Below are 7,903 nucleotides of genomic sequence, written 5' to 3' on the forward strand. Positions count from 1 at the left end.
TAGAAATCATTTTTTGACTTGGTCAATCACTTTGCTCACATGTTTTATTTTCATGATGATTTGTTTAATATAAACTTCTATTAAATCCTGAGCATATAGCTAATCTTATTTATAGTGACGTAATCACAGTGTAATATAAATATGATTATATGTTCAAAATAAGTTAGTTCTAAGATTAGTCAGTGCACAGGATTTACACTGACTTGCCAATCTACGATATAATCTACTTACACATTACAGTGTTATGTTCTTTCCAGAACATTAGCAAAGTAGATAAGATCGAATGTATTTGTTACATCGGACTGGACCGATATTGACAGTTGATAAGATAAGTAAACATACTGTTATTATCTATTCTAGTCATATCATATAGTTGATCATAGGTCAATTCAATCTCAATTATAAGTGGTTAGTATTCTAACTGATTGTATTATTTGAGTTCTTTGACTTATTCGTTACCAGCTTACCCTACGGACTAGCCCATACTTACATATTGGGAACTCGGTAGTATAATTGAGTGGGAGTGTTAATCATAGATATGAACATCTATAGCTTCTGATGAAGAAGTGAAACAATGGTTTCTTTTTAGTTTGGTTCAAGGTGTTAAATGATAGAGATCTCATTTCATTAATTAAATTAGTTTACTGAAATATCATTTACAAGGAACTAAGTGTTTTAAGGATAAAATAGAATGAGGGGTAAAACAATATTTTAGTCATATCTCATTGTAGACCATCTATAGAGGATTGAGTGACAATTGTGGTTGTAACAATGGATAATTAATAGCGTATCTATATTTGTTATAGAGCATTCTATGAATTCAAGAGTGCAATTCCGAGTCTATAGTGGAGTCACGAGGAATTAATAAGTTGGTAAATTTATTTGTTAAATTTATGATAACTTATTGGAGCTTGATTTCATAGGCCCATGGTCCCCATTGTACCTTGGATAAAATCATCTAGATAGTATCAATTAATTAATTTAATTATCAATTAGAATTATCAAAGTTGACCAGGTCAATTTTTAATAGTTTCACGGAGTTATGCATTTTTTAGAAGAAAAGAGAAATTATGGGAGATTTATTAATTAAGATTAATTGGTATCTAACTTAATAAATAAGTTTAAATCAATGTTCAAATTATAAATAATTAATTTGATAAAGGATTTAATTAATTAAATCAATAGAAAATAATACAGGCCTTGATTTTAAGTCCAATTGGCTTATAATCAAATAGGAAATTTCACGGGCCTAAAGCCCATGATAATTTCGACCTAGGGCTTCAAATTGGCTATTATTTTATTGATTTTTTTAATTAAATTAAATGGCCTAATTGAGTCTATAAAATGAGTGCTTAGAGAGAAGTCAGAAGTTTAGATTTCTGAGGCGACAAATAAGTTTAATCACTGATTTTCTGATAGTTTTAGATTCTCTCTAAACACAAGTCATTTTCTAAGCCTCTTTAATATTTTCTCTTCTTCTCTCTGTATCTATATCATGTGTTGAGAATTGCCCACACTAGTCTAGGTGATTCTAAGGAGACATTGGAAGATTGTGATGAAATTAGAAGAACGGTTCAGTTTCTTGATAATACTCTACGACAAAAAGGATACAAGAGGTAGAGAAACTGAATGAAGGACTCTTTCATTCCACTACGTATACTGTAAGTATTCTTATCATTGTTTCTCTTTGAATTCAATTTTAGAAACATGTTCTAGGTTATCTCATATTAATTTGTTTAATACTAGATCTACATGAAAATAAATAAAGATTCTGTATAAGTTTCCCAACACTGATCTCTTCCTCTTGCCTCTGCAATATTAATTGCATATCAGTAAGCACCTGCTGAAAATTCTGAGGGGCAGGTGAAGAACTCAAACCCTGGCTGTAACTTCCAGCCCCGGTATAAACACCACCAGGTCTCATTATCCGCCTTTGATACATACCTGCTGGTTGAATCTGCAGTCAATAACTTGACCCATTAAACATGATGAGCATATCAAGATCTTTCCCCATGGAAACAATCTTACCACACTACATTCATAAGACATTGCAGTGCTAAAAACATGCCCATGACATTCATACATCAATCATACTCCCTGCTCTTCCAACATACCTACCATGCCTCAAACTCCAGCATGCAAATAATACATTTATATAATCACAGAGTAGGTAATCATATAATCAAGTGCCAGGCTCTATCAGAATCTCATGCTCCATAATAAAATGTGTAGGTAAAACATTTACATTCCATTTAAGCAGTTAAGCACATAACTACAGAAATAGTTACCATTCCCTGAGTGAAGCTATCTTTAGTGACGAGTGTACATGCCCAGCTTGTCTTCAAGAACCCTTACCTTGGCTTGCTTTGACACCAAGTTGTAACGCCCTAAACTCTAGGGATCGTTACGGTGTGTATTTTAAATAGTGTTAAACTCGCTAATCGAGTCATTTGGCCATAATCGTGTAACTAAATATGATTAGCAATTTATGGTTAAACTTTTTTGGTTAAGATATAACGTTTCACTAAAATGTTTGCCATATACATTGGGATCCTAAAAATATATTTTAAAGGTTAATTGCAAAAAAATATTTACAACTAGCCGACCTAAGTGGAAAAATAGGGTTTAACCCTAGTTCCTCTTTCAACCCTCGGCCGTGGCGGTCGAGCAGCCGCATATGTACACATTGTCACCTAAGCTTTCCAACTCAAGGATGATCCAACTTTCTTTTGCCTTTACCTGCACCACATAGCACCCGTGAGCTGAAGCCCAACATGAAAACTCAATATGCTCATGAACAAGTAATAACATGATACTAAGTCATAATAGGCATGCCTAGCAGTAATAACCCTACTCATGCATGCAAGCAGGTACATATAAATGTTTGTGAATTTTTGCACTATGAGTAGATGACTAATAAGTCATTCTCTAAATAGATGACTGATAAGTCTATCTCGGTCAGATGACTAATAAGTCTATCTCAGTCAGATGACTGATAAGTCTATCTCAGTCAGATGACTGATAAGTCTATCCCGGTCAGATGACTGATAAGTCCATCTCGGTCGGATGACAGATAAGTCCATCCCGATCAGATGACTGATAAGTCTATCCTGGTTAGATGACTGATAAGTCTATCGATGATTGACAAGTCTATCTCGATTAGATGATTGATAAGTCTATCTCGATTTGATGACTGATAAGTCTATCTCGATTAGATGACTAATAAGTCTATCCCGATCAGATGACTGATAAGCCCTTCTCAGTCAGATCATTGATAAGTCCATCTCAATAAGATGACTAATAAGTCTATCCCGGTCAGATGACTGATAAGTCCATCCCAGACAGATGACTGATAAGTCCATCTCAGTCAGATGACTGATAAGTCCATCTTGGTCGGATGACTGATAAGTCCATCTCGGTCAGATAACTGATAAGTCTATCCCAGTCAGATGACTGATAAGCCCATCTTGGTCAGATGACTTATAAGTCCATCTCGGTCAGATGACTGATAAGTCTATCTCGGTCAGATGACTAATAAGTCTATCCCAAAGGTCCCATACCCTCCTAGCCATGTGACGTGTAGGTCACCTTAGCCTTTCTGGCTCTGGCTCTAAATTACTAGCCTTTAGACTAGACAAGCGCTTTTAGTTTTCATCGAACTTGAGGTCGGTCTGGCATTAATGCTCATGATGAGTCATTCAATGCTGATGTCAATTAGATCTAATCTTTATCGGCTTGCGCTAAACACACTAAAACCTTCCTCGACTCATAAGTCAATGATATATGACCAGTGCTCGGTACTACTGCCGAACTTGACTAGTAAGCCACAGCTTCATAGTTAATATCGACACCATTGCCGATTCTGACTAATAAGTCAGTGCCATTCACAAGTGAGCAAGATTTCCTAAGCTTTGATATGCAATCAATGTCCTCATTTAAACACTCAGCATGCCTCAATAATAACCATGCATGTCACATATGGGGTGCAGTTTTCTTACATCTGGTTCGAGCGAGAAATATGTTAAAAACGACCCTTAAGAACTGATTAGTGTTCAAAAGTATCATTTTATTAGTCTTAAAGTTTAAAATTAATTAAGTTTTAATTAATATTTTCATGGATTTATTGCCATATATTTTATATTTGAAAATATTAATTTTAATTTAATTTGTGTTCAATTTTCAGGAAATAAAATGTATTTTGACACAAGGAAAAATAAAGAAGAAAGAAAGAATTATAATTGAAGAAATTATGAAAAAGTAGAATTTTTGAAGGTGAAATAGGCCCAAAACCAAGCCCAAATAGCCCAGGCCCAAGCCTTTAGCAATTGCCCACGCTGCCACATGGCAGCCTGCTATTCTCCCAGCTGAGCCACGCCGAGCCGCCTGAGCCACCTGACGCGCACCTGCTTGCCTGAAACGTGTCCCCTTCCAGCCACCCGCCTGACGCAAGTCAGGCATTCCAGCCGAGCCGAGTTGCTGACGTGAGCCACCTGACACACCTGCCTCGCGGGTCCCACCAGCTGCAACGCCTCCTGACACGGTCCCACGCCATCTGACGTGCACCTGGCGGCTGCTCCCCACGCCCCAACAGCTCAGCTGCCACTCCACTGCCAAGCCAATCAGGACACGCCACGTGTCCCATTTTCCATCAATTTTTGTAGCCACTTTCCCACTATTTTGTACACGATTTTACATATTTTGGGTCATATTTTCACTATAAATAGAGAGCCAAATGTAAGGAAAAAGGATCAGATTGTGGAATTAAGAGTGGAGAGTATAGTTAGAGAGAAAAACATTTTTTGTTCTTATTTTTCTTTCATTTCTTTTACATTTCTTTGAGTGAAAACAATGTCTATTTTATGCTAAATTCTCTTGTGGAAAGGCTAGAGTGAAGTTCATGTTTCACATTATATTTTTAATATATTGATTCTTTATTTTTGTTCTTCATTTCTATATCTTTCTTACAATTAAATTTATTTTCTTCTAATTTTTATTCTAAATTTATTAGTGTCTTTTACATAAGTCTAGTCATGCTCTTCTTATGTAATTTAGGCTCTTGATTTAATTTAGGATATTTGTTATATTATATGCTTTTTACTGCATTCTGTCATTGGTATTTTGTCGCTCTAAGGTATATAATATGATAGGTTTTTAAAATTAGAAGTTAGTATAATTTAATTAAGAACATATTTTAAGGTGAGCTTTATTACATATATTTTCCAACTATACTTAATGGAGTAGAATTATAGTTGAGTCGAATGAATCAATTTTATTAAAATATATATATGTTTGCATGAATGAAACTTATGCCTTCCATATTTTCTCTCTGATTCTAATTCCTCAATTTTGTTTATTTAGTGTTTAAAAAAAAAATTCTTTTTCAAAGTTACATTATTTCAAAGTTTATTATTTCTATTTTACTAATCTTTCTTTTTTGTATTTTACCTCTCTATGGATACGACATAGCCCGATTACTATTGTGATCGCTTAGGCGTTTATTGGGCGATATCAATTTTTGACGCCGTTGCCGGGGAGGTAATTCTACAATTAAAGGTTTGCATAGTAAATTAATTTTTTTTCTATTTAAAAAAAGTAGTATATATTTTTTCTCTATTATTTTATTGTTCCTTAGTAATTTTTATTTTCATTTATTTTATTTTTTTTGTTATTGTTTTATTTTACTTTTAGGTTTAGAATTTTATTTGATAGATTTAGGTTTTTTTTTCCAAAAAAAACATAAATTTTAAAGCATAAAAAAAACAAAGTATTGAGAACATTTGTGTAATTTTGGAAATTAGTAAAAACCAAACTTGTTCTGTCTTAGAAAAATTGGTTCTTAAATTAGGTCTGTGTTAGTGTTACCCTCCAAACTTTTCTAAGAACCTTGGGGAGTTCTAGAAATGCTCTTCGGCCTATAGTGGTACCTTGGCAGCCTTCCCAATTGGCGTGTGAACATTTTTGGTGTATACTTATTACATTATTACACACTTGTGCTTATAATACTTACAAAATAAAAAAAATATATATTTATGCCACGAAATAGAGACGCACTAGGGAGATTTGTGAGACAACAAGTTGAAGCTTTAGAAAACTCTCCTAGTTCGTCATTTTCTTCTATTCATTCAAATTCTCCCAATTCACCGAGACTTCCTGAACCACCCACGAAGGCTCATCAAGATGAAGTCCAACCAAGAATGCTACAGGATTATTTACATCCTACGCGTACATCCACACCTTCATGCATAATGTATCCCAACAATATGCCAAATTTTGATTTCAAACCAGCATGATTAACCTCTTACCAACCTTCCATGGGTTGGAAAATGAGAGTCCGTACGTGCATATACGGGAATTCGAAGAGGTGGTGGCTACATTCAACAACCGAGCTGATGTCACCAACATTGTGAGATTGAAATTTTTTCCTTTCTCTCTCAAAGACAACGCAGAAAGCTGTTTGTATTCCTTAAGGCCTATATCTATCGGAACATGGGACGAAATGACAAAAGCATTTTTTGCCAAATATTTTCCGCCCCATAAGACTAGCAGCCTTAAGAGGCAAATCTCTACCTTCATCCAGAAAGACCATGAAACTTTCCATCAGGTCTAGGAGAGGTTTAGAGATTTGATAAATCAATGCCCACATCATGGATACGAAAGTTGGCGTCTGATTAGCTATTTCCATGATGGCCTCACAACCAGACAAAGACAATTCATACAAATGATGTGCAATGGCGAATTCCTTCAAAAAGATCCCGATGAAGCTTTCGAGTACCTCGACGATCTCGCTGAAAAGTCCTACACATGGAATGGACCGAGTCCTATGGACAAGCCACGATCAACTGGAATCTACCAATTAAGGGAAGATGACAACGTCAAAAGCCAAATTAAATCATTGAGACAACAATTCGAGGCTTTCAAATCTCAAGAAGGTAGAGGAATCCACATGGTTGCAAAGGTAGAGACACGAGATCCATGCTTCATTTGTGGTGGGGTGGAACATCAACCGCAAGAGTGTCCAACTCTTGGTGAGCTAAGAGGAGGAAATGAGGAACAATGCAATGCTTTAGAGGATTAGAAGAAGCCTTATAACCCTTTCTCAAACACTTACAATCACGGTTAGCGCAACCATCCAAATTTCAGCTGGAAGGATTCAAACCAAGCATCTGGGAGCCAATGGAGGCCTGAGTAGCAAAGACCGACAAAAGCATACATTGCTTCTCAAAATAACATGCGGTCAAGTAATTCTCTTGAGAATACTTTGCAAATGCTTGCGCAAACACAAATAGCCTTAACTCAAGAGCTCAAATCTTGTTTCACACAAATGGAAGAGGAAATGAAAGACATGAAAATCCAAATGACAAAGCTAAACACTACTTTGGCAATTCAAGAGCATGGTAGACTTCCCGCTCAACCTCTAATCCATCAAAAAGGGCAACACATGGCACAAACCTCCTCATCTCTAGATAAAAATTTCAAAGAGGTTAATGCCATCTCCATTTGAAGTGGTCAAAGTAAGGTTTCACCGTTAACTAAGACAACGAGTACGTCAATGCCCACAGATGATGATGTGCCAATAAGCATTCCAGTAAAGGCACCCTTTCCTCAAGCTTTAAAATCCACAGGAAAGGTACTGGAAAATCATGGTGAAATCCTAGACCTTTTAACACAAGTGAAGATCAACTTGCCATTGTTGCATGTGATCAAACAAGTACCAGCTTATGCCAAGATTATCAAGGATTTGTGCACCGTTAAAAGAAAGCACCATGTCAAGAAAACTGCATTCTTGGCATAATAAGCTAGCGCGGTAATTGACTGCAAGACACTGCCTAAGTACAAAGATCCTGGTTGTCCCACCATCTCATGCTAAATTGGGGAACAAGAATTTGGTCAAGCCCTTCTAGAC

The 7,903-nt window shown here is 35.9% G+C and overlaps 1 non-coding gene across 1 annotated transcript; it reads right to left on the reverse strand.

Moving 5' to 3' along the window:
- Positions 1-6,544: 6,544 nt before the first annotated feature.
- Positions 6,545-6,651, reverse strand: LOC133833464 (small nucleolar RNA R71). Its single transcript, XR_009892842.1, has one exon. It is a non-coding gene; the product is annotated as a small nucleolar RNA R71 (small nucleolar RNA).
- Positions 6,652-7,903: the final 1,252 nt, after the last annotated feature.

This window comes from Humulus lupulus, chromosome 4 (genome assembly GCF_963169125.1).
Source record: "Humulus lupulus chromosome 4, drHumLupu1.1, whole genome shotgun sequence".
In the NCBI taxonomy this organism is placed as follows: Eukaryota; Viridiplantae; Streptophyta; class Magnoliopsida; order Rosales; family Cannabaceae; genus Humulus; species Humulus lupulus.